Source organism: Kogia breviceps, chromosome 15, assembly GCF_026419965.1.
Source record: "Kogia breviceps isolate mKogBre1 chromosome 15, mKogBre1 haplotype 1, whole genome shotgun sequence".
Classification (NCBI taxonomy): domain Eukaryota; kingdom Metazoa; phylum Chordata; class Mammalia; order Artiodactyla; family Physeteridae; genus Kogia; species Kogia breviceps.
Window position 1 is genome coordinate 34429662 of NC_081324.1, and position 24532 is coordinate 34454193.

Here is a 24532-nt window from a genome sequence, read left to right on the forward strand (position 1 = left end):
TTCCTTCATCATCCTCATTCAGCTCTCTCAGTTTTTTTTTTTTCAGTTCTATTTATATCTATTCAAGTCTCTTCCATTCTCATTGCAACTGTTCCCTGCCTATAGCCCTGACTGCCCATGATCTCACTCCCTATTAAAATTGGAGCTATTATTATCCCATCCTTGGACAATTACACTAGTTTCCACAATGGAACCCTGGGTTATTTTTAACCTCTGTTTCAAGCGTGTGTACCTTATGTCATTATTCTTGTCAGAAAGATTTCCTTGCTTATAGAATAAAATTACAATCTGTAAGTTGGATTCAAATTCTTCTGAGAAGCTTGTTTCTCTTCACATTTTCCAAAATGCTTCTTATACAAATCTCTATATCAACCTCAAAGAGACCTAGCTACTTTTACTTTTTATGAAAATTTTCTCACTTCCTTCCTTCTGCAGACTGAAGTCCTTCCCATTGGCTAAGGACCTGGTAATTTCTAAATCTCCAGGAAAGTCTCCACTGATGAGAAACCCTATCCAGGAAAACTATTTCAATCCTTTGTACCTCTATGGTAGATTCTCTCTTCTCCTAACTTCACTTTGTTAATCTGAAGGAAATAATTGATATCCAGTATTATCTCTGGACACAGAATGCTGATGGTGGGTTTTCAGGGTTGACAGATGATGAAACAAGTAGACAATACTTATTTTCTGTGACAACTACTTCCAACTACATATTGTTTTACAGGTTACAAAAATATAGATATCACTTAAATGATACACATGACCTGATGGTAAGATGTTGTTAGATGAAGAATCTGAGCTTCAGAGAAGTTGTGTGGTTTGCCCAAAGAGTCACAGCTAGTAAAGCAGAGCCAACACTTGAACCCTGATCTCCTGACATGGACGTTTAGGGCTTTCATGGTAACGAGTCCATATATGTATCAAAGAACTTGCCATTTTGTACGAATAGAATCTTTGAGGCCAATAACAATGCCTTAATTCTTATATGCTCAGACACAATAACAGTGTCTGAAAACATTTCAAGTTGTTCTCTGTTAGAATCTTTGTCTTGTTGCCCCTTCTTTCCTTAGGCCCAGTGACTTTTCTTAAATACCCAGAATTGTAAAACTGAATCCAGGCTGTCACTTGTCTTAAATCTCTCATTATCTTCTCTCCTCAAGTCACATCTCACCTGTTGATTTCCTTTTTGAGGAGGCCAATATTAGGTAGGTATAATGGGAAAGAACTGAATCCCAATCACATTAAGTGTTAATTGTTGATTGGGTTTATTGTGTTTCACTTTCATTTTAACTAGAAATAGTCCTTTAACTTGCAGGAAACAATTTCTTATAAAGTAATACTAGATAATTTAGTAAAGAGACAGGGGAGATGTTTCTGAGTGAGATTCCTTTAAATCACATTCATAATGATTACCTATTTGGCCTCAATCTGAAGTCAGACATGGTTTTAATGTTAATTTTTTCTTTCTGTTTTCAAACAATCATCTATGTGTTGTGCATGAAGATAAAACAATTGGGATTTTGAAAGCTTAAAGAGAGAGACAGGCTGATTATATTTTTAGATGGTTTAGTTCATTCTTACACAATTTCACTTCAACAGCAATAGTCACTATCTCCACTAACGCTACATCTGCAGAAGGAAAGGACTACTTTTCTACTTACTCAACTTGCATCCTACCAGAGCCTCATTCTTTCATTTTCTTTAGTGTCCTCTCTTAAAATACATAACAATTTGGGGATGTGTATTTGCTGGTGAATAAGGTTTAGGAAGAGAGTGTCTACATTTTAAGTGACACCAATTATTTACATGCAAACTCAAATAAAAAACAGTAAATTTTTTAATAGACAGTAAATTTTGAGAAAGAAGTCACAAAGCACTAGTAGAGGCAGAAACAAGTGGTTTGATGGAATTGAATAAAGCATTTAAGAAGGAAGGGAACATGAGAGACCCTGGAAGAGAACATTTGCTTTAGCCTTGAGCTGGCAAAATTTCACCACTGATATTACAAGATGGTGCCATGAAATCAAGAGGGTGACCAAGAAAAGTCAAATAGTATGTTTTCCCTGTTCAGTATATCATCTCTCGTTCTTTATTTTCTCTCAAATAAATTTTCTCTGAGAAAACACACATTCTAGAAAATAAAGTGTTCAAACTACAAAATGACCTCTCAATTACTTGAACATTCAGTCATTCTCACAAGTAAAACAAAATTGATCAATAATGTGTGCTGTAGTGTGCTCCATTAAGCAGCTTTTCTTTCTACTATATCTGCATAAAGCTTTCTATTCCCAGAAGGACAAGGATTGAAGGAATAACAGCAAATATATATCAAGGTGAAGGATAGTATATGGTATGTTGTATCTCTTTATGCTAATCCTAACTTATCACATCCAAAGTGAATAAAATGAATTTCTGAGAATGTGTACTTCTTCTTCATATCCTTAATTTCTACTCTGAAAGTTGTCTTTCCTGGGATGCATTTGGAGGAGACAACAGTTACTGACTTGATATACCAAATGTTCAATTTGCTCTTGATTTCTGTGACCTTTGTATATTAATTTTGACTAGTCATTTTGACTGTTTCTTAATTTATATAATATAAAATTTCTACTTCTCTCTCTCTTTCCCCAATATCTTTTACTGCAATTTTAGCTATGGTTTTGCATACATATCAAAAAGGAAATTTAAACTTGGTAGGTGATCCAAAAATAATTTTTTTTCATCCTCTCCACTTTTCCCTTCCCTCTGCCATTCTGTTCACACACAATATATATTCTTTAATACAATTGTAAAAAGAAAACAATAATAGCAAGGACTATTTTTTGATTGACTTTATAACTCTAGTAAATGAGAAGGAATAGTATTATCTATCATATTTATTTTTGTTTCATTAATTTTCTGTTCTTTCTCTTTTTCATTCTTTTTTCCTCTCTCTCTTTTGTGACTATGAGCTTCTAAAGGTCACTAATCCCAGTATCAGGTATATAGTGTGTGCTCAAGAACTGATTGTTTGCTAGGAGTTTTTAAATTACAAATTCAATTTCATTACCAGTAACTGGTCTGTTCATTGTTGAATCAGGGAATGAACTCTATATTGTAACACGCCATAGACCTCTTTGCCATTGTTTTCTAACCTTTATTAACCTCTTCTTATCCCTTCTGAAGTCTGTAAGGTCTATGATAACATTATATTCAACATTATTTATACTTATTGGACACTTAATAATGTGCTGGGTATTGAGGATATAGCAATTAACAAAACAATAATCTTTGCTATCCTGATACTTCTTTCCAGTGAGGAAAGAGAAAAAATAAGCACAATTAACAAGTAAAATACACAGTATGTAAATTAGATTAAATATAAAAGAGAAAAGCAGGGAAAATGGATAAGGGGTATTGAAGGGGGTTGCAATCTAAAATGGTCAGTGAAGTCTTCACTAAGAAAGTGCCATTTTCAAAATAGCTTGAAGAAAGTGAAGGGTGAGCTGTGCTGGTTATGGGGTACCTGGCAAACCCAGTGGCCTGCAGCATGCCTCTGCCTGGCACATATAATCAATATGGTCATAGTGAGTCCGCAAAGGGGAGTATAGTCAGAGAGCAGATCATGTCCTTAGGGTCTCTTCAGTGATAAAGCCTGTTTTAGCCAGCTAGAGCCACCATAACAAACTACCATAAACTGAGAGGCTAAACAACAGAGATTTCTTTTCTCACAATTCTGGAGTCTGGCGAGTCCAAACAAGGTGCCGGCTGGTTCAGGTCCTGAGGAGCACTCTTTTCCTGCTTTGCCACCTTCTCTCTGTGTCCTCACTTGGCAGAGAGATAGAGCTCTCTGGTATCTCTCTTTAGAAGGCCACCATTCCTATCAAAACAAGGCCCCACTGTGATGATTTTTTTTAACTTTAATTACCAACTTAGAGGCCTTATCTCCAAATACAGCCACATTGGGGGTTAGAGTTTCTACACATGAATGTTGGGGGAACACAATTCAGCGATAGCAAAGCCCAAAGGAGGAGCACAAACCCTGGGCCAGTGTTACTCTGGAATTCTCTGTGCACTGGGCAAATAGGCACTAAATGGCTCCTGCAACTCCAAAGGCAAGGCAGCTGGAGATCAATTTGTGTCTTGCCTCAGTGATTTGTCTGGAGCTGCTTGTACATGTGCACATTCACAACAGAATCTGCTATCCTGTGTTAATTACTAAAACACCTGTAGTGTCCTATTGAGCATGTGTTGGGTTTCTTACATGTATATCTTGATTCTCTGCTGAAGTGTATAGTCCTTAAGAAGCATCTTTTATTATTTTTCTTTTTTTGTTGTTGTTGTTGTTTTTGTTTTTTTTTTTGCCGTAGACGGACCTCTCACTGTTGTGGCCTCTCCCGTTGTGGATCACAGGCTCCGGGCGCGCAGCCTCAGCTGCCATGGCTCACGGGCATAGCCGCTCCGTGGCATGTGGGATCTTCCCGGACCGGAGCATGAACCCGTGTCCCCTGCATCGGCAGGCGGACTCTCAACCACTGCACCACCAGGGAAAACCCTTTTATTATTTTTCTAAGCACCACAGTTCCTAGGCCAAGGTTAAGTTCACAATACAAAGTCAATAAAGGCGTTCAGTGTAGGAATTCTTTATTTTTTTATTAGGAAAGCTTTAATAGCCAGGATATAGTGAAAGATTCATAAAATACAATTAGAGCTCTAAATGTGTTTTTAATCTCATATATTCATATTCACATGTGAATCTGTGTGTATATATAACACAACAAAAGCTATGAAAGAAGCAAACGTTTATGTATAATTTTGCTGCCTGAGATATTACAATGATCATTCCAAATTTGTGTTTTCCAAGGATAAGTTTGGATAAATACAAATGCTCCATGAATATTCAGCTGTGCTTTCGAATTGAAATTTCTACAGTTCTGAAAAAATTCCAAGAGTATTTCTACGTTTAAAGTTCTATTACATCTTGAAAGTCTAGCTCACTGTAGGGAATAGAGTTTGATTTACTGATTATTTTAAGGCAGGTCTGTGAGGTGAGTCAAAGATATCAGCTGGAGAAATAGTTGTGTTATAGGCAGGCTTTATGCCTTTGGGCATTTCTACAAAGTTAAATATTTTTACTTTTGAGATATGGGAGAATCATTCTTAACATTAATTTTCTAACAATCAAGCAGTTATGGCATGAGTTGATAAATATATTTTATAATTCATAAAGAGCATATCATTTGTTAGATCCTCAAACCTAACAATTTTTGAGCTACTACACAGGCTACCAGAAGAAAATTATAATAAATTATAACCCATTAACACAAGTAAAATTTGACTTGAAAACAAGAAAAGATTTGGGTTCTACTCCTCTTAAAAACCAGTTGAGTGGCTTTGGGCAAGTCATTTCTATTTCTTTGAGATGCTTTATCTGGAAAGAAAATAGAAAATGATATTTCCCTGTTGATGATCTTAGGCAGATTCAATAAAATGACATAATGTGTAAAATAACATTTAGTAAGCTGAGTAATACTATTCAAACTAAGATATTTTTAAAATCATCTAAAGTAAGAATCTCACCTTCAAGGTAAAGTTTGCCCTCTTACTGCTGGGAAGGAAGATAATTCAAATCTATAATTTAAATACAGGTCCAGAAAATAGAAGGTTGTACATACTGAAATAAAGTTTCAAGTGGCTCCTTATCACTTTCAAAATTGACTACTAAAAGTCATCACCCATTAAAAAATTCTATATAAACTTTCCTTTTTAAAATTTCTTAACTTCCCTTGTTCAGTAGGAATGGGATTGGACAGACATCTGGAATCACCTATTATCTTGGCTATGATTTGGCATCTCCCAGGATGGCTCATATTAACATATTCCTGGTTGGCAGGAGTCATCATATGCCTTCATAGTATAACTTGCATATTTTGGAAGTCATTTCTGAGAACAGATTTTTTTTTGACAATGAACATGCCAAAGGCTTGACATGAAAAGTACTATGCCTAATGTCTGTCATTCTATCTCTGCCAGTTCATCTTTCCTGGGCTGGCCCTCTGCCACACTGGCACCTGAAATGCAGCAAACAATGTCATTGGATGCTGAAGGCATGACCGTAAGTTGTGGTTATCTTCCAAGCAATTACCATATGGTGTGCAATTCAGTTATTCATCTCCTTGTTTGATGAGAGAATAATAACAATAACAATAATGCCATTTAATAATGTATTTTATCTTTATTGCCTATTTCATTCCCATATTTCTGTGTGTTTGAATAAATTGATGTAGGGGCACCTAAGGCAACGATTAAAGTTTAGTCACCTCTCCAGCGTGGGAGGCTATTGTATATAAAACTATTCTAAAGGAGGTTTAATGAAGAAACCAGGGAGATTAGCATATTCAAACAGGATTAGGGAGAAATTTAAGAAAAATAAATTACCAAGTGAAGCATGCCTTTATACAAAGCTGACCCTCTATCCCAGCTTCTTTTTGTCACCATCATTCTTGAGAAATATGTTGTGAAGTGTCTGTAGAACAAAATAGAAAAGAAAAACTTTCTGGAGGTAAGATGCCCTCATAAATATGAATTGGGCTCTCTATCAGATCCCAGATTTAAATTCTACTAATGTCAATTTTATGAAACTGGACCACAGTTTTCATGAAATCGCAAACAAGGAGATTATTATACCCAACTCATAGATGATTGAGTCAAGTCTGAAAGATCATTCAAAGTTTATTTAGCCAGTAAATGTTTAGTGAACACCAATGTGTTGAAGATATAATGGTTATATAGGTTCTGGTCCCCACAATGAAGGATTTTGCATCATCGTAATGGAGACTGAAAATCAAATCAAGAATTCTGATCCAGCATAAGAAAGACTATGGAAGAGCATATAGCAAGTGTGCGCATCCATGAAGTCTCCCTAGATAAGATGATCACTGTGCTGTATTTTATAAAGAAAATTAGAATTCATCATATAAAAGAGGAGAATCGATTTTTACACACAGAAAACAGCATGCACATAGTTATGGAGAATTAATCTCCACTATATATTCAAGAAACTAAAAAAAAAAAATGGATGTAATAAAATATATGATTTGTTTTAAAATATTTTATCTCTACTGATTTTTAAAAGAGCCTTGTCAATGGAAATCATAGGCATTCTTCTTCCCTTTTTATGGAAGAGGACATGGTAGTTCAAGAGGTTAAGTTACCTGCCCAAGTTAAACTATAATGGAGAGGAGAACCTGGTCCTAGAATAGTGGTCTTCAGATTTCCCATGTAGTATTGTGTGTATGCATTACCTTCACAAGGAAGATGGGCTATGATAAAGGGATGTGGGATGATTAGTTTAAAAAATGGAAATAGACTTTTAAGAAATCTCCAGAGAAAAATATGTACCCCGTCTCCCTATTGCAATCTACTGAGAAATTCTTCCTTGCCCCAATAGACGCTGTTTATTTGTATTATCCTATTTATGGCATTAAAAATTAATTTCAGTGAAGACCTTCATGTATTTAAGCACTGATAAGTAACACCATAGCCTTCTCTACCAAGTGACTGGAATTATACATTCAATACAATTTCACAAAGTAATATTGAATAACTTGTATCTACAAAACATTTTGGAGTTACTAGGAGAAGTGTATGACAAAGTAACAAGTATGAGCATGTAACTATCCCTTCCTGTAGTAGCTAGTAATCTAGTAAGAAATACGGGTTGACAAGGAGTTCGAAGTGAAGACAGAATAGGTACAAAGAGCATAAATATACTCTCAGGATTTGAAGAAAGATGATTCTAGATTCATTGTGAAGAAACATGAAAGATTTCTTAGAGGAGGGAGAGTTTATCCCGGAATCTAAGGGATAGCTATAACTTGAATAGATGTCATGACATCAGAACAGTTGCAGAGAGAAGGCACAAAGTGAGGAAAATCTAGGGATCAAGAAAACCTAGGTTATGTTGCATAAATAGAGTAAGTGGGACTATATGGTGATAGAGCCACCTGGAAAGCTTAGATGTTATAATACTATTTATATTCCAGATAATTATTAGGAATTGAAATCTATAGTTGTATTAAAACGTATTATTTTCCTTCAGAATATGTGTGCATGCGTGTGTGTATGTGTAGGTAAATATGTCATACACACACACACAAAACATAGAAAGAGCTTTTGCCTGACTTCCATCATTTATAGATGTCTAAACTTATGCCAGAATAAGTAAAGGGGGCCATACAAATTTATACAGGTTGGGAACAACGAAAATATGCTATAAACCAAGTGTGAATTATCCAGTCTCTGGATGGCATTGTGTTCAGGATAAAGTCGCCAACATAGCAAAGAAGCTCCTCCTTCTCAAACTCATCTGAATTTGCATTCCTGGTCTCATCTCACCTCAACACACTCACCCCTCTTCTCACATTGAAATCTCAGTGTAACAGCTCCCCAGGCCTCTTTTTCAAAACCTTCAAGACCTTGAACATACCATACTGTTCCTTTCCCCAGGAAGTTCTTCTTTTGCATGGATAGTCACATATATCTACTCAGTTTTGTGAAGAAAAAAAGCCTTGATGTGAAGAAAGCTTTCACCTTAAGTATGCAGGATGGAATGGGGATGGGGTAGGCAAACCTTGAACTGAGTGATATCTGGATACTACCATGAGATTTATTAATTTATGTAGTTATAATTTATAACCTGCTTACTTCCAGAAAGGATTTGAGTCAGCTAGCTAAAAGTTAAATTACTGGCACAAATCCTATTTTGAAGTTCTTTGATGTGAAGATTACTGCACAAGTTGGCATACTGAGAGTTTTTCGTCTGATTTCTGCCTCATGTCTGATCCATTTCAGCAGTGCAATTGCTTGATGATTTTTTTTTTAAGCAAATTTAACTGAACAATTCACACTCTCAGAAATGCTTTGATTTTGCTTTGCTTTGTGCTCAGGGCAAAGATTTTTGGCTTCGGTTTTCCTATCCACTATTGAGAATTCACTTTAAGTGAAATGCAAAGAGAAATCAATGTCCAGCGTCTTGGCTGAAAATTAAATGAAAACAAACATTTTGGATGAACTAAGCATCCGGGTTTCTGTAACTAAACTCAATCAAAAGACCAAATGTGAGGAACCTGGGGGAGTCTATTTTTCTCCATTAGGAAAAGCCCAAGGGCTAGTAATTAGAGAGCTAAGATGCTCTTCCTCCCCAGTGCCAGCCCTAACACTTAGTGCATGAGGTGAGAGATCTTAAGTTGTCCTAAAAGTGGTTCTCTGTATATTGGACATTTAAAGTCTTTAAAGCTCTCTCTTCACATTTCTCCTTCTCTCCTTACTCTTGAATTTAGGTTGAGGTTATTGAAGGGCCCTCCTGATGTAATATATTTTTCCAAGGAAGGGACTTATTATGAAGAAAATTAAAACCTGGATTAATTTTTGCACTAAATTCTGTAACAATCTAATTATGTAACATATAATTTACTTTTGTGGAGTCTTAAGTAAGAAGCATGGTCTTCAAGTGCATCTAAAAGCTGATAAGAGCAATAATAAGTAATCTGTTGCTATTGTATTTAAAAAGAAAAGCATCCAATGAGGTGAGCTTTAGAATGATCAACTCATAGTAACACCACACACCCACCCAAAAAAAGAAAAATAACCAATAACAGTTGAAAAATTAAAGAGCAATTTGGGATTTTTGAACATGTCAAAGCAAGTGGTGAAAATTCATTGAAGATCTGGGAGAAAGATGAGAAACCTGGAGGACAGAGGCTGAAGACTGAAAGGAGCTATGAAACAATCACTTGAATCAGAACTTGAGTTAAAATAACAAATCCTGCTAGTAAGTCTTTTGTTCTTGATTTCAGGTTTTTTGCTACATAAACTAATCTTCCAAGTTCATGCCTAATTCCTGGTGCATTCATTCTGTTCTTCTCTGTCACAAGCATTACATCCTAATTAACTTCCAAACATCCAGGCCAAATTACCAAACATGTCTGTTTGGTAGAATTTATGCTTCTAAACTTTTATTCCTTCCACGGGTTTTCACAGCTTTTCCTCTCCTATCTTCTACAGAGAATTCTGGAATAGAAAGTGCCAAATGACGAGAAAAGCCTTGTTGGTTTAGATTAGAAAGAATAGGGAAAAGTCAATTTGGACTGGAGTTGAAGAAGAGAAGCAAGAGATTTAGAGGGAGTAGTCTGTGAGAAAGTATAAGGAGAAAGGCTAAAATGGTCTCGGGGGCGTGTGTCAAAGAATTTATCTCCCTCTTTCAATATGCCTTGGAGAGATGCCCATTGTATTTCAGTATTTTTTTGAAATTATATTTTGTGTTGTGTTTCTGCATCACCATATAGGTCTAAGAACACTGATCAGAAGAGACATAGTTCTTGAACTTATGGAAATTGAAATACAAATAAATGATAACAACCACCCCACAGCTATAATGGCAACATGCCAATAAAGTTCTTGACACTTTATATTCATTATCTCATTTAATATGTTTGTAATTTTTTTCATTAATGTTTAGATATGCCTTTGTTTGTTTGTTTGTTTGTTTTTCTTTTGCCACACTGCATGGTATATGGGATCTCAGTTCCCCAACCAGGGATCAAACCCATGCTCCCTGCAATGGAAGGGCAGTGTCCTAACCACTGGATCACCAGGGGAGTTGCTAGATCTGTATTGTCTTTAAGGTTCTGTCAGTCAGAGGGAAATGTCCATGGAACAGGGTTAGGGAGTGTGAGTTCTCCTTATTCCTAACATACTTTGCTCTGTATCTTATTTATTGCCCAATATCTTATTTATTGCTCAAAGATTTGAAAATGTCAAGACAGAATATCCTGATTCAAGTCTGAAACCCTCATCTTTACTCCCAAGCTTAAAACATTTACTTTAGTGCATAATATTAATTATCACTTAGATTTGTGCACTGCTTTTAAGTGAACTATCCATAGCTTTGGAAAAGGAGTAATACATAAAAATATCAAAAATTGTTCTTCCCTGTCACATAGTGTGGACTGTACAAATTCTATATCTGTCTGCCACATTAGTTATGGCCTGGTTTTTAACAATCATAATCTCAAGCAGTTGCCATATGCTCCATAACACGTGCTAATTGATACCAATAACAGTGAACAACACAGAACACTTACTATGTGTCAAGCCTGCTTGTGAGCATTTTAAATATATTAACTCATAAATTCTCCCAATAACCTTGTAAGGTAGGTTTGTTAATAACTTTTTACAGGTGCAGAAATGAGGCAAAAAGAGTCAAAATAACTTGCATATAGTACTACAGCTAATGATAGAGATAGGACTCAAACCCAGGTTTATGGCTCTAGATTGTTTTTAATGATTGAACTCATTCCCTTATTAATGCATCAGTTGACCTTGGGATGATTCTCACTCCTATTCTTAGAAGACAGGCAGTCAGTCAGACTGATATGTGCTAATATGTTTAACAGAGAATCCTGGTTATGGCCTGGCCCCATCTCCCAAGCAACCATTTCTCCCCTCTTTATATTTTAATAATGGCCTCTTGGAGACCATTTATATTAGGTTCAGAGTTGATAAGAGCATCTTAATGTAATTTCCTCATTTGAATCCTTTTCATGATCAGCTAGTGAGGTGGGTACCAATACCCTTTTATGTCAGTGATGGAGCTTAAATATCAGAACTTTTACATAATACCTTTGGTTATAGAGCTGGTCTGTTCTATAGCCCAGAATCAGACTGCACTCTTTTTAAAGATTTTTTTTTAAATGTGGGCCATTTTTAAAGTCTTTATTGAATTCATTACAATATTCCATCTGTTTTATGTTTTGGTGTTTTGGCCGTGAAGGATGTGGGATCCTATCTCTCTGACCAGGGATAGAACCCCACATCCCTGCATTGGAAGGCAAAGTTTCAACTACTGGACTGCTAGGGAAGTCTCAGACTGCATTTTTTAATTCCTGAGCCTTGCTATGATCTGAATACTTATGTCCCCCCAAAATTCATATGTTGAAATACTGACCCCCAAGGTGACAGAACTTGGAGGTGGTGGAGGGGGAGGGATGAATGGAATTAGTGAATGTGATTAGTGCTCTTATAAGGGAGCCCCCAAAGAGCTCTCTTGCCCCTTCTGCCATGTGAAGGTAGAGCAAATAGACAGCTATCTATAAAGTGCGGTCTTGCCAGATACCAGACCTGTTGCCACCTTGATCTTGGACTCCAGAGCTATAAGCAATAAATTTCTGTTGTTTACAAGCCACCCAGTCTGTAGTATTTTGTTAGAGCAGCCCAAATGGACTAAGACAGGCTCTTTCTTCCATCTTATATCCATAGCTTAATATCTGATAAATATACTAATTAAAAACCTAGCAGAAGATACAACTAATAATTAAATGTGAGGCAATGTTGTTGGGAAAATGTAACTCTTTTTTCTTAGCTCAGCCTCAGATATTTAGCTATCAAGTTAGGATAGGTCTCAACATGACCATGAGTTTTTTCTTCACAAAGGAAGGTTGATACACTAATAAATTAAAGTATGAATTATTTCAAGTTGATTGATTGAATCAAATTATAGTAATGTGGTGGTAATGAGTTGATAGGACTAAGCAAAGGAAATTTTACTAAGAATACCACCAGCAAAATTTTCAGACCTAGCTGCCAAAATATAAGCAGAAGACAACTTCCATCAATGAAAAGCAAGAAACAGAAAATTTTGATGCATACGTTTTCAGCTGACAAAACAAATTAACTTATATGATAGCATCTTCATCTGTGACCTTACCTCTTACAGAATCCAGAAGATTTTCAACTATGACCATAATCTTGATCTTAAAGAAAGTAATGTGAGACTTTTTCAATCTTTCATTATTTGATTAATTTCTAAATAAATATTTTTATCGTGATTTTGAGAAAGAGGTCATAATGAATTCTACCACAACTGAAATCTCCTAAACCTCTATAGTTTGGTTCCAGAAATAAATAGAACTGGTTCCCTTCCTGTCAAGTCAAAATTGAAAAATTTAGCAGAACTTGAGATGTGGAAGATATGTCATATTTTATACTCAGATTTAACTGAAATAAGCATGAGATTGAATTAATTCTTTTTTTTTGAGGGTATATGTGTATGTATGCATGACCATAGCAATAATGATGTAATTAGATTTGTGATTTAGCATTTTCAAAGGATCTTATTTGATAGATACACATAAATACATAGAAAGATATTTTGCATAAGTAAAGGTAAAAGAAAATCACAGTAGCAGAGTCAAGCAAATCTACTTAAGTGATTATGATACAAGTTAAAATTAAATACATGACTTGCTTATAAGGAATTGGTCTGTGCAGCAACAAGGATCATAACTCATAAATTGTTAATGATTGATTTATCTTAAAGTCAGAATGATGTGTTTTTTTTTGAAAAAGGAGGAATAAATGCAGTCTACAAGTGATTATTACAAGTAAACATAGATTACAACTGGTTACTTTAGAATGTTTCATAGTTTGAAAAAGAAGTTTCAGTTATGGACCACAGAGATTGACTTTTGAGATTGAAGGACAGAATGGCTCAGAGATAGGGTGAAGTTAACAAAACTTTATTTTAAAAAAAGAGAAGACAGAAAAGTATATAAAGTTAGATTTGCATAATAGAAGTTACTGAATAATTTTACTTAAAAAATAAGATATCAATTATACTCAGAGATACTGAGTTACCAACATATCTCCACTTCACCTCACATTGAATAAGCCTGACTTCAAAGGCAATATTACATTGAGAAATGAAGTTTGCTATAGGAAGATAACAGTGGTCAAGGCTGCTATTTGGGGTTTCAACAACAAAGGAGCTGGGAGATAATTCCATAGGCAAATTTTCTCTACTCTGTCTCATGCTGATTAAAAGCTATATCCATCACAGTCCTCTGTGGCTATGTGGAACTTACATTTTAGTTTTATCATGAGTCTTTTCTCTTCTACCTCTCATACACTTAATTCTAGTTAGATTGGAGAATTTAGTATAGGGGTGTGTGTGCACACGTGCACACCCTGAAAGGGGTGGTGTGGGTGGAACTGATATTAGGGTTGGGTGGAGAGGTTTAAATAGAAAAGGAAGCAAGGGTAAACAGGCTCTGTAGCCTGTAGTATAGAAAAAAAGCAGAGCCTCCGAGGTCACCTGTGACCTCAGCAGCCCTGAAGGACGAGAGACGGAGGAACTTAACTTGGTGGAAAGGGCCAGGAGGAAAAGACACCTTCCCCAGACCCCCTTCTTAGTGCAGAGGCACTGCCGCAGCCAAGGAACTCACCAATTTTAACGAAACAAAGTTCTGTTAGATTAGCCATTTTAATTGCATTGATCAGTAAATTCAGAATAACATCAGTTTATCTGACTTTTAACACCTACCTCTCTTAATTAACCAGTGTTTTAGGTGGAGCGGCTGGTCATGTCCATTAAAATTGCTGAACCAGCAGCAATTTTTCCAATGATTTGAAAGATGTTGTGTCTATACCAGGTGGCAAATTAAAGAGTTGAGAGTATTGTTAAAGAGATGAGAGCATTTTTACATGACTCAGTTCATAGGAATGTATTAGAGTTTGCTTTTATAGTGAGTGAGATGAAGAATGCCCAGGTTTTCAGTCAACCATGTTAGATAAGGTTGTGTTTTCAGGGATATGCTTTGCCTGACTGGAGAAGCAGAGTTACAGGATGAACTATCTAAAATGAAAAGAAAATTCAACTGAGCTCACAGTCATTTGTAAATAATGATCAAATTGAGGAACTTTTTTTGTTCAAACCAAGGAGCAGGACACCATGCTCAGAAGGACCTCCTATTCCACTTAATGTTTTGCTGTTGCCATTTCAAAATTCTTAATATTTTTTGAACAAGGGACTCCACATTTTCATTTTGCACTGGGCTCTACACGTTTTACAGCCAGTTTTGCAGCTGTAAGAAGTGTAGGAAAGAAGATCTTGATATAGAAACCATGCTTATTTCTTTCCTTTTAAAAAAAGTTTTTATTGATGTACAGTTGATTTACAAAGTTATGTTAGGTTCAGGTTGCAGCAATGTGATTCAGTTATGCATATATATATATATATATATATATATATATATATATATAAATGATAGGGACAAAGTAGGTGAAAAAATAATTAACCCCCCTAAGGATTGTAAGTAAAGGAAAAGTATGGGAGACCCCTGTAAGTTAATGATCACTCAAGAAAACAGGTTTGCTTAACCACAAAACCAAGCAGTAAAATAAACATGCAACAGAAACATGAGACATGTCCCCAAATAATAAAACAACGGTGGCATGAGACTCACATGCTGCCCAGTGAGCTCAGTAAGTTAATGACCCCTAGGACATGCTCCCTGCATACATAAAAAGCAATAATTTATGGAAAGGTGACATTGCAAAGTGAAAGACCCTCATTGTATTGAGACCTGAAATAATTTTTCCATAGTGCCATGACAGTCCTGGATTGACCATGTAGGAACAAGAAAACTCCCCTGCCCAAACTGGAGGAGAAGTTGATGATGGAAGAATGATGCCTACTCATGAATGAGGAATAAGGTGGTCTTTTCCCCCCTCCCCATTTTTCCTTTGATTATAAAACTAGCCAGCTAAGTTCATGGAGTGAGGCACCCTCTCACACACCCACTTGTCAGCCTCAACAAGTGTCCTATTCTAATAAATCACTTCTTTTCTATCACTTTCCCTCTTGCTGAATTCTTTCTGCTCTGAGACATAAAGGACTGGAGCTCCTTGGAGCCCCCCAAAATACCACTTAGAGGTTTTATATATATATATATATCCTTTTATAGATTCTTTTCCATTATTGGTTATTACAAGATATTAAGTATAGTTCCCTGTGCTATACAGAAGGTCCTTGTTGGTTATCTATTTTATATATAGTAGTATGTATATTTTAATCCCAAACTCCTAATTTATCCTTCCCCTTCCCTTTCTCCTTTGGTAACCATACTTTTGTTTTCTATGTCTGAAACCATGCTTAATTTCAAATTAAGTTTCTAAAATGATGGAACTGGCTTAGAAATCTATACCACTCCCTCCCAAACCTAAACACTTATTTTTACTTATAAAATTAAGGAATTTCCTGGGATTATTTTTGAAATGATATTCTGGTCCATGTGTGGGGGAAACAAAACCGGAATTATGCATGTAAAATTTCATTAAAATCCTCCCCTTAAACTTTATACAGTATCAGTTCATTGTTTGGCAGAATACCAGAGAGAAGGTTGCACAACCTGAACAGTTCACATTCACTTTCGTTGTACCAAGCAGGGAAACTCGTTATTTCATTTTTCAGGATATTGAATTGTTATAATTACATTACATGTTATAATAATATTTAAAGAGCTCCCAGTGTTAGGCAGGTGTTTATCTTTTTTTTTTTTTCCTCAAGGGTTTGTGAATGTTGTTCTACCCATGAAAAATTTGGGTAGCAAGTTGTGGGAATGTTTGGGAGTCCTTTCCTTGACCTACTAAACACACAAATCATCATTCAATTAAAATAACAAATGAGATAATGTTCTCCATTTTCATGACTCTAAGAAAATCACTTTCATCATCATTGTAGATTGTATTCTATCAAAATTAAGAGACTAATTATTAACATTTTTCTCTGTGATTGAGGGCAAAAACTAGAAACTGATATTTTTGTTAAGTAGGGAATTTGGAATTGACCTTTTCTTTATCTGAAGATCAACACAAATTTTTCTCATTCCCACATTAAAAAATAACAACTGTTCTGTCGATTTTATTTCTGAAGCATCCCTAGATCTTTCTGTTCATTATTCCAGCTGCCATCATCTTGGTCCAAACCATATCCATATCTCAACTAAGCTACTGATTAACATGGGTGTCATTGTCCTTCAGTCTCCCTTCTCTCTAAGCTATTCTTCACATTGCAGTTGCTGTGATCCTCTTAAGCCAGAAATCTGATCAGGTGACTTCCTTACTAAAGTTAAGCAACTAATGTCTTTTTACTCTGCTTGTAATAAAATCCAAACTCCGCAGTTCAGTATCTAACACCTGTCTACTTCATGATCCTCATATTTTATCTTTGGTATTCTCACATTCTATTTTCTTGTTTTACTGAAACTCTTACAGTTTCCCAACTGTGCTATACATTGTTTCCTTATTCACAAAAGATACAATGTTTTTGTCAATTCTGCTTCCTTTTTCACCTCACATACACCCTCCAAATGTGGTTGGCTGATACTTTCTCTTCAAGTCTAACATTCATGGATCCATTCAACTTATATTCATAAGCTTTTCAATCTCTAGAACTTTATAGGCACTGTTTTACAGTGAGGAACAAGAAAGAAAAGCCTTTGTTTCATGGAGCTTATAGTCTAGTGCTTAAGAGATTAATAAAACAGAGAAGTAATATAATAATATCTGGTAATGATTAGTGATATAACAAAAATTTAAATTAATCCAAATAGAAGGTGATGTTTTAGATTGATGACTAAGATGAATTTTCTGAGATGTTTACATTTGAATGTACAAAATGTGCCAATTAAAATAACAAAAAAATCAGCATTCCTGGGATAGAAAACAAGAAAAGAGACAAAAACTGCAAGAATTCCTGCATGGTCAGAATGGAGTAAACACAGGCAAGAAGGATTAAGGAATGTAACTGAGAATCTGAATTTGTAGGAACTGGTAGGTCATGGTGAAGACTTTAAATTTTAGTCTTAAGTGTAATGGGGAACCACTTGTAGGATGAAAATGGGATCATCACATGACGTTTTTAGGTTTTTGAAGCTGCCTCTGACTCCTCTGAGGAGAATATAGTTTAAGAAAAGAGTGGCAGCCGGCAGGCCAACTAGAAATTAAGTATTCATTGCGATAGTCCAAGGCAGAGGTTCATGTGACTTAGACAAAGAATAAGGTAGTTAGATTTGCAAAAAAAATTCACTGATAGAGTTGAAGGTTAACAGAGCCAGGCATTATGAATGACTACAAGGTTTTTATCTGATAAATGGTAAATGATTGTAACATTTACTGAGAAAGAGATAAAGGATGGGGAAGATTTGTGGGTGGTGGAGAGAGGTATTATATACTTCAGTTTAGAACATAAGAAGATTCATATGTTGTTGCAGAGAATGGCTAGAAGCTTATCAAGCCCATTCCTTCTTCCTGGGAATATAGTATTAAAATATTAGTCAGCCTCCCTTGCACCTAAGTTGGGACCTAAAGTGTGGGAAGAAGTCACATAAGCCACTTCTGAGCTATTTATCTTGTTTCTATGTCTCTCTGTCTCTCTTCTGAACACCTGAAAGTGAAAGACTCAATATAGAAGAGGCAAATTATGGAAGGGGTGCTCATGAGGAGAGCTACTTGAGGGGGGAGAAGGGGATCATGAATCTATACTATATTGTATCAATCAGGGTTGATAACATGACAAAAAACAGTGATATGAACAGGTAAATTTTGATATAAATAATTATTAGCTTATAAAAGAGAATCAGAGAAACAAGAGTTTGGATAGGAAGAATTAAGAGAATTGTAAAGACTATAGAAATAGCAACTATAGGGAGTAGTGTCTATCCTTCATCATTTGACTAAGATTCAGAATTATTGGTGATATCATGATTTTGGCTCACTGAATGTAAGAAGAATAGATATGGTACTGCTTTGGCAGAATGTAATGGAAATCTACTATCTGGACCTTTCTAGAAATATGGCCTCTATGGTGTCAGGAAATGTTGCTCACAGCAAGTACCTCACTGAAGATATTTTGTTATTAAACATCCCAACAGAGTTTCTGGAGGAAGCTCCAAGCTGCTTGGTGTTGCTGATGACTATTCACATCAGTAGCCATATGGAGGAAAAATCATCCACACATTAGGAGATGAGCAGAGGAAAAGCCATGGGCACTGCAAGAACCTACTAAGAAGAACTCATTGGAGTCCCAAAATTACTTCCTTCTAAAAGGAAGTAATTTCCTCTGCTGTCTTCTCTGGACAAAATTTAGCATCATACTGACAAGCAAAGGAAGAATAAAGGGCCCAGTTCAATTTTCATAGATGAAGATATTAAGGGTCATTTTGGAACTGAGAGAAAATAAATTGGTAACAGAACATTACTCCATTGCCTTCTAGCTTGCTGGGTTTCTGACAAGAAGTTGGCTGTAAGTCCTGCCTTGTCCTCTGATTAAAATGTTCCTTTTTTTTCCCCTCTGATTGTCTTTAAAATATTCTTTGTCTTTTGTTTTCATCAATGAGTAAGATATGTCCGGAAGGATTTTTTTGGAGGCTGGGGTGATATTTATCCTATCCTGCTTGGTGTTCTTTGAGTATCCAGGATTTGTTGTTTGGTGTCTGTTGTTAATTTTGAAAAATTCTCAGACATTATACCTTCAAATATTTGTAACCTATTTTCTCTCTTTTCATTCTGAGAATAATCACATATATATTAGAGTATTTGATATTGTCCACAACTCTTGGATGCTCCTTTTTTCCCTTTTAAAATATTTTTCACTCTTTCTATCTCTTTACATTTCAGTTTTGGTAATTTCTATTGATCTATCTTCAAGTTCCTTGATTCTCTCCTCCATTGTGTTGAGTCTACTGATAATCCCATGGAAAGCATTTTTCATCTCTGATACTGTGGTTTTTTTTTTTAGTTCTAGGACTTCCATCTGTCTCTTTCCTATAGTTTCTATGTCTTCCACTGAAACTAACTCTCTGATTTGCACATTGTTCCATATTTCCATTAGAGCCTTTAACACATTAGTCATAATGATTTTAAATTTCTTGTCCAGTAGTTCCAACATCTTTGTCACATCTGAGTTCAGTTGTGATAATTGTTTTCTTTTTCTGAGTATCTTTTTCTTACCTTTTCTATGCCTTGTTGTTTTTTGTTGAAAGTTAGACATGTTATATAAATCAGTAGAGACTGAGATAACAAGGTTTTAAGCCTGGAAATAAGCATAAGTTCTGCTAGTCTTCTGATGAGGCTTTGAGTTAGTTTAGATAAAAATTGGGCTGGGTTTAAAATTTGTTGTTTCTGTTGTTGCTGTAGTTCACCTTTGTGAACTATCACAGGCTTCAGTTAGTGTAGGTGTTTGTTTGTCAGGATAATGTCTATTCTATTATGAATTTTAAGTCTTTCTTTTGTGCTGTGCCTTGGAGTGGGTCTCTTTGTTCATTCTTTTACCTCTCCTGTGTTTTTTCCAGCAGCATTTGTTGTCTTGAAGATCATAAACTTGATGGTAGAGACTATGAGGAAGTGTGTTCCCTGTCATTCTGATTAAACCTTTAGGAAGAATTGTGTTTCTTGATCTTGGGGATATAGGCTTCTCAGCTCTCCTGCCCTTCCCTCATTTGTAGCTGTGGGTCCAGCTTACAATCTTGTCCTTTTGTTTTTCCCCTCCTGTTCTTTTCTCCCAGCTACAGTGATTTTTCCTCAAGGATTCATGATATCAGGGCTTGTTGTCTTTTTCCTCACAGTGTAAGACTTTGTTCCACAGTAGAGATAGGGGAGAAGAGTCTAGACAGAATTTCCTACTGGTCCTGCATGGCTGGTATTTCCTTTTCTAAGTCTGTACCACAATAGGTACTTTTCAACCTTCTATCTGGTGGTGTTTGTAAATAAAGAGCTTATGACCTCCCCAATTTTTCTTCTCTCAGGTTTTCATGCTGTCCTGTCAACTCATGCTTGACCTTAACCAAATTATCATCTCTTATAGCTTAAATATTTAGCAGTCTCTATTGCTTATTCCCAGTATAAGAACATGCTTGCATCATTTCTGTCCCTACAGGAACCAACTCTTTTTAGATTTTTGGGACAATTGTTTGCTCTCCAAATTTGGTACTATAATTGGTTCAAATAAATGCATGAATTTGAAGTTAGTCTGGCTCTTTTCCCCTGCAAGCATTAGAGTGAATCTTCTATATCTGCAACCTGGGTCAGAAGCCCAAAATTCCACATGTCAGGTTTTTTAAATAAACACTAAATGTATACTTAAGATGGATAGCTCTCTAAACATTAAGAAAATATAATGTGTTAAGCAAAACAAATAGTATGACAGAAATTATATAATTTTTAAAACACACTGAGCAATACAAGAGAATGTTTATGTATATAGTCATATATTAAAACTGTAAAAAAAGACTGAAAGAGTCCACAGCAAATTTATGGTAGTGATTACTCTTAAGGAGAAGGTAATAAAATAAATTTCAACTTTATCTGCAATATTCTATTTCTTTTATTTAAGAAAAAATACTTTAATGTCTAACTACCACATGAAATGAAGTATCCCTAAGGCCAAAAGCATCATCTATTCCTTATGATGTGCCACTATGAGCTTAATTAGTAGCTCAGCTACAGAAGCCATTCTGCAAGCAGTCGACAGACAGTTGTCTTTAGTACCCCATAGTTTTGAAGGTATTCCAAATTTATCAGCATAGACCATAGAAGAATTTCATATATTTTAATTTTATGCTCAAGCTCAGCATTCTCTCAATAAACCTCACATTTTTCTTCAGACTCTAGAAAGGGCAGTAGGGAACATTTTTTCTTAAGTGCATGTCATAAGTATACAGGAATTATGTTAAAAATTTTAAAAATAATTTTATTTTATCTTCACACCAATCTTATTAAAAAACTATATATAGGGCTTCCCTGGTGGCGCAGTGGTTGAGAGTCCTCCTGCTGATGCAGGGGACATGGGTTCGTGCCCTGGTCCTGGAAGATCCCACATACCACGGGGCGGCTGGGCCTGTGAGCCATGGCCACTCAGCCTGCATGCCTGGAGCCTGTGTTCCGCAATGGGGAGAGGCCATAACAGTGAGAGGCCCGCGTACCGCAAAAAAAAAAAAAAAAAAAAAACACACAACCACTATATATATATATAAATATATATATATATAAATATATATATATAATATTTCTATTTTCCTGACAAGATAAAAGAGACCAAGGGAAGTTAAATAACTCGTCTAAGATATGTTTATAAGATAATAATAATAACAACAACACACATCAGAATCAATTGGAAGATTTGCTAAAATACAGATTGCTGGGCCACACTCCCAAAGGTAGTCTGGGGACCACACTTTCACAAGTACTGTTTAAGGATAGCTTGATTCTCTCACTTATCTCACCTATGATATGTGAAATATGGACTCCTTCCATAGTGAGATATTGTGATTTATATTAAAAAATACACATTTTGTCTTTGTCCCTGTTTCTGGCATTGAGTTCCTAAAGCTCTTGTAATTTCCTAATTGGTTAGAAAGTAACAAGGTGTCTTTAGTTATGCTAATGAAGCAACTTTTGGACTATACATAAGGATGGGGACTGGTTGCCAGGAGACTCAACCACATGATTAGAGGGTTGGAACTTTTGGTCCCAATCTCTGACCTCCAAGGAGGGGAGAAGGTCTGGAGGCTGATTAATTGCCTGTGGCCAGTGATTTAGTCAATCATGCCTATGTAATGAAATATCTATAAAAATCCAAAAGGATAGAATTCAAAGAGTTTCTGGGTTGGTGAACACCTGCATACTTGGGGAGATTGGCAGTTTGGAGAGGGCATGTTTTCATGTTTTCTGTGGCTTTTCCCAATATCTTGCTCTATGTATCTTTTTCATCTGGCTATTCCCAAGTTATACTATTTTATAATAAACCAGTAATCTAGTAAGTAAAATGTTTCTCTTAATTCTGTGACCTACTCTAGCAAATTAATCAAAACCAAGGTGGGGGGCTTTGGAACCTCCAAGCAGAAGGACAGACACACAGGTGGTAACCTGGGCTTTCAATCAGTGTCTGAAATTGGGGGAAGCAATCTTATAGGACTGAGTCCTTAACCTGTGGGATCTGATGCTATCTCTAGGTAGATAATGTCAGAATTGAGTAGACTTGTAGGACACTGCTGGTATCTGGAGATTTACTGGCGTGGGGGAGACCCTCTTCCCCAACAGTAGAACTGGGTCCCAGAATCACCTTTTAAATAGGTACCAAGACAGAACAACAATGTCAGTCAAGGTATTAAAACATTTTTGATATTTTATCTAAGAAATAAATAGAAGTTTTTCCTACAGGTACCTAAATGTCTTGTACATTTTCTAGGGTGCATTTTTTCCACTTTGAAGCCCACATGATACACATCTGCAGACCCTAGACCTCCAAAGGGTGCTCCACATGAAAGCTCCCTCCTTTCTTACAGCTACAGCTTTCCTATCAGCTCCCTGCACTTCCTCTCTTCATAACCACTTTAACTCCCTGAAAATGCTTCTTCTCTTTCTAGTCATTTGAGGATGTTTTCTCAGAATTAATTAGCTTTCCAGTCTCCTGTGGGTCTTATAAACTCCATGTTATCTGTCGCCAGGAAAAATGGGTGGGCTGAGTTTGGCCACTAGTTGAGTCAGTTAAAATGCCAGAGAGGCCCTCCATACAAGGTCACTGTTAAAAGTCAGATACATTTCAGAGATATAGGATTAATATCCTGGTTAAAACTCATGCAGTGCCTTCATAAGATATTATTATTCCTACTCTAAACTTTGACTTCACATTAATTAATTAATTAATCCACCTCTCGATGTGAGTTCTACTGCAGACCTCTCTTGCATTAATGTGATGAGAAAGCACCATGCCCAATAGGTACTCATTGTTAAGAGTCTGCATTCTTGCTGGGGAGAAAAAGTTTACAAATATTAAACTGTTACACAACCATAGGAGGTAAAATTAGAAATATGTTGGAAAGAATATATTATTCAGTAAATAGTAAATATATCACATTTTAGTCCACAGAAAGTCCAAGAAATCAGAAGAGGGATACATGTGGGTAAGCAAAGCTCTTAATAGGGTCTTCAGAAACTGAAATATAGCACTAGAAGTTGTCCTCAGGATCTCCGCAAAGGAAAGATATAAGACCTTTCTCCATCATTATAACTCTCACTCTTTTTCAGTGGTATATAGTTAAAGACATTAGAGAATAGTTGATGATTATGAAAAAGTAAAAATTTAAGTAGGAAAGTTAAATAATAACTATTTTCTTTACTCATTGTATTTTTATCTAGGAATATTGGAATGATATATTATAGAGTAAACCAAATTATTAAAAGTTAATAAAATAATCATTAGTTTTATCTAAATAAGTTAGGACAGTTTTGTCATTGGTTTATACTGAAGATTCATTGCAGTGGTGAAAGGGCAGTGCATAGTTACAGCTATAATAAATTAAACAAATTAGTGTATTTTAAAGTACTTTGAATGTTTTTAAAATAACTAATTAATTAAGTAACTGTGAAAACAACTCTGCTTTTCTGTGTATGATGAAGCAGATACCAAGTATTTTAGGTACTGAGAAAATGGACCAACGTAACCAAGGAAAGCCAAAAGAACCTGAATTCCTTAAACTTTTAGAAAAATAACAAAAATGAGGTGAAGAGAAATATCAGTAAAGGCTTTGCCTCTGTTTCTCCTCTTATCTTCTCTTATACAGGAATGCATGGGTGACAACAGGAGTCAGATGTCCAGTTTTATACTCTTTTAATTATCTTGTTTCACAACTTAATCTTTATTACTGTGCCCCTCAAA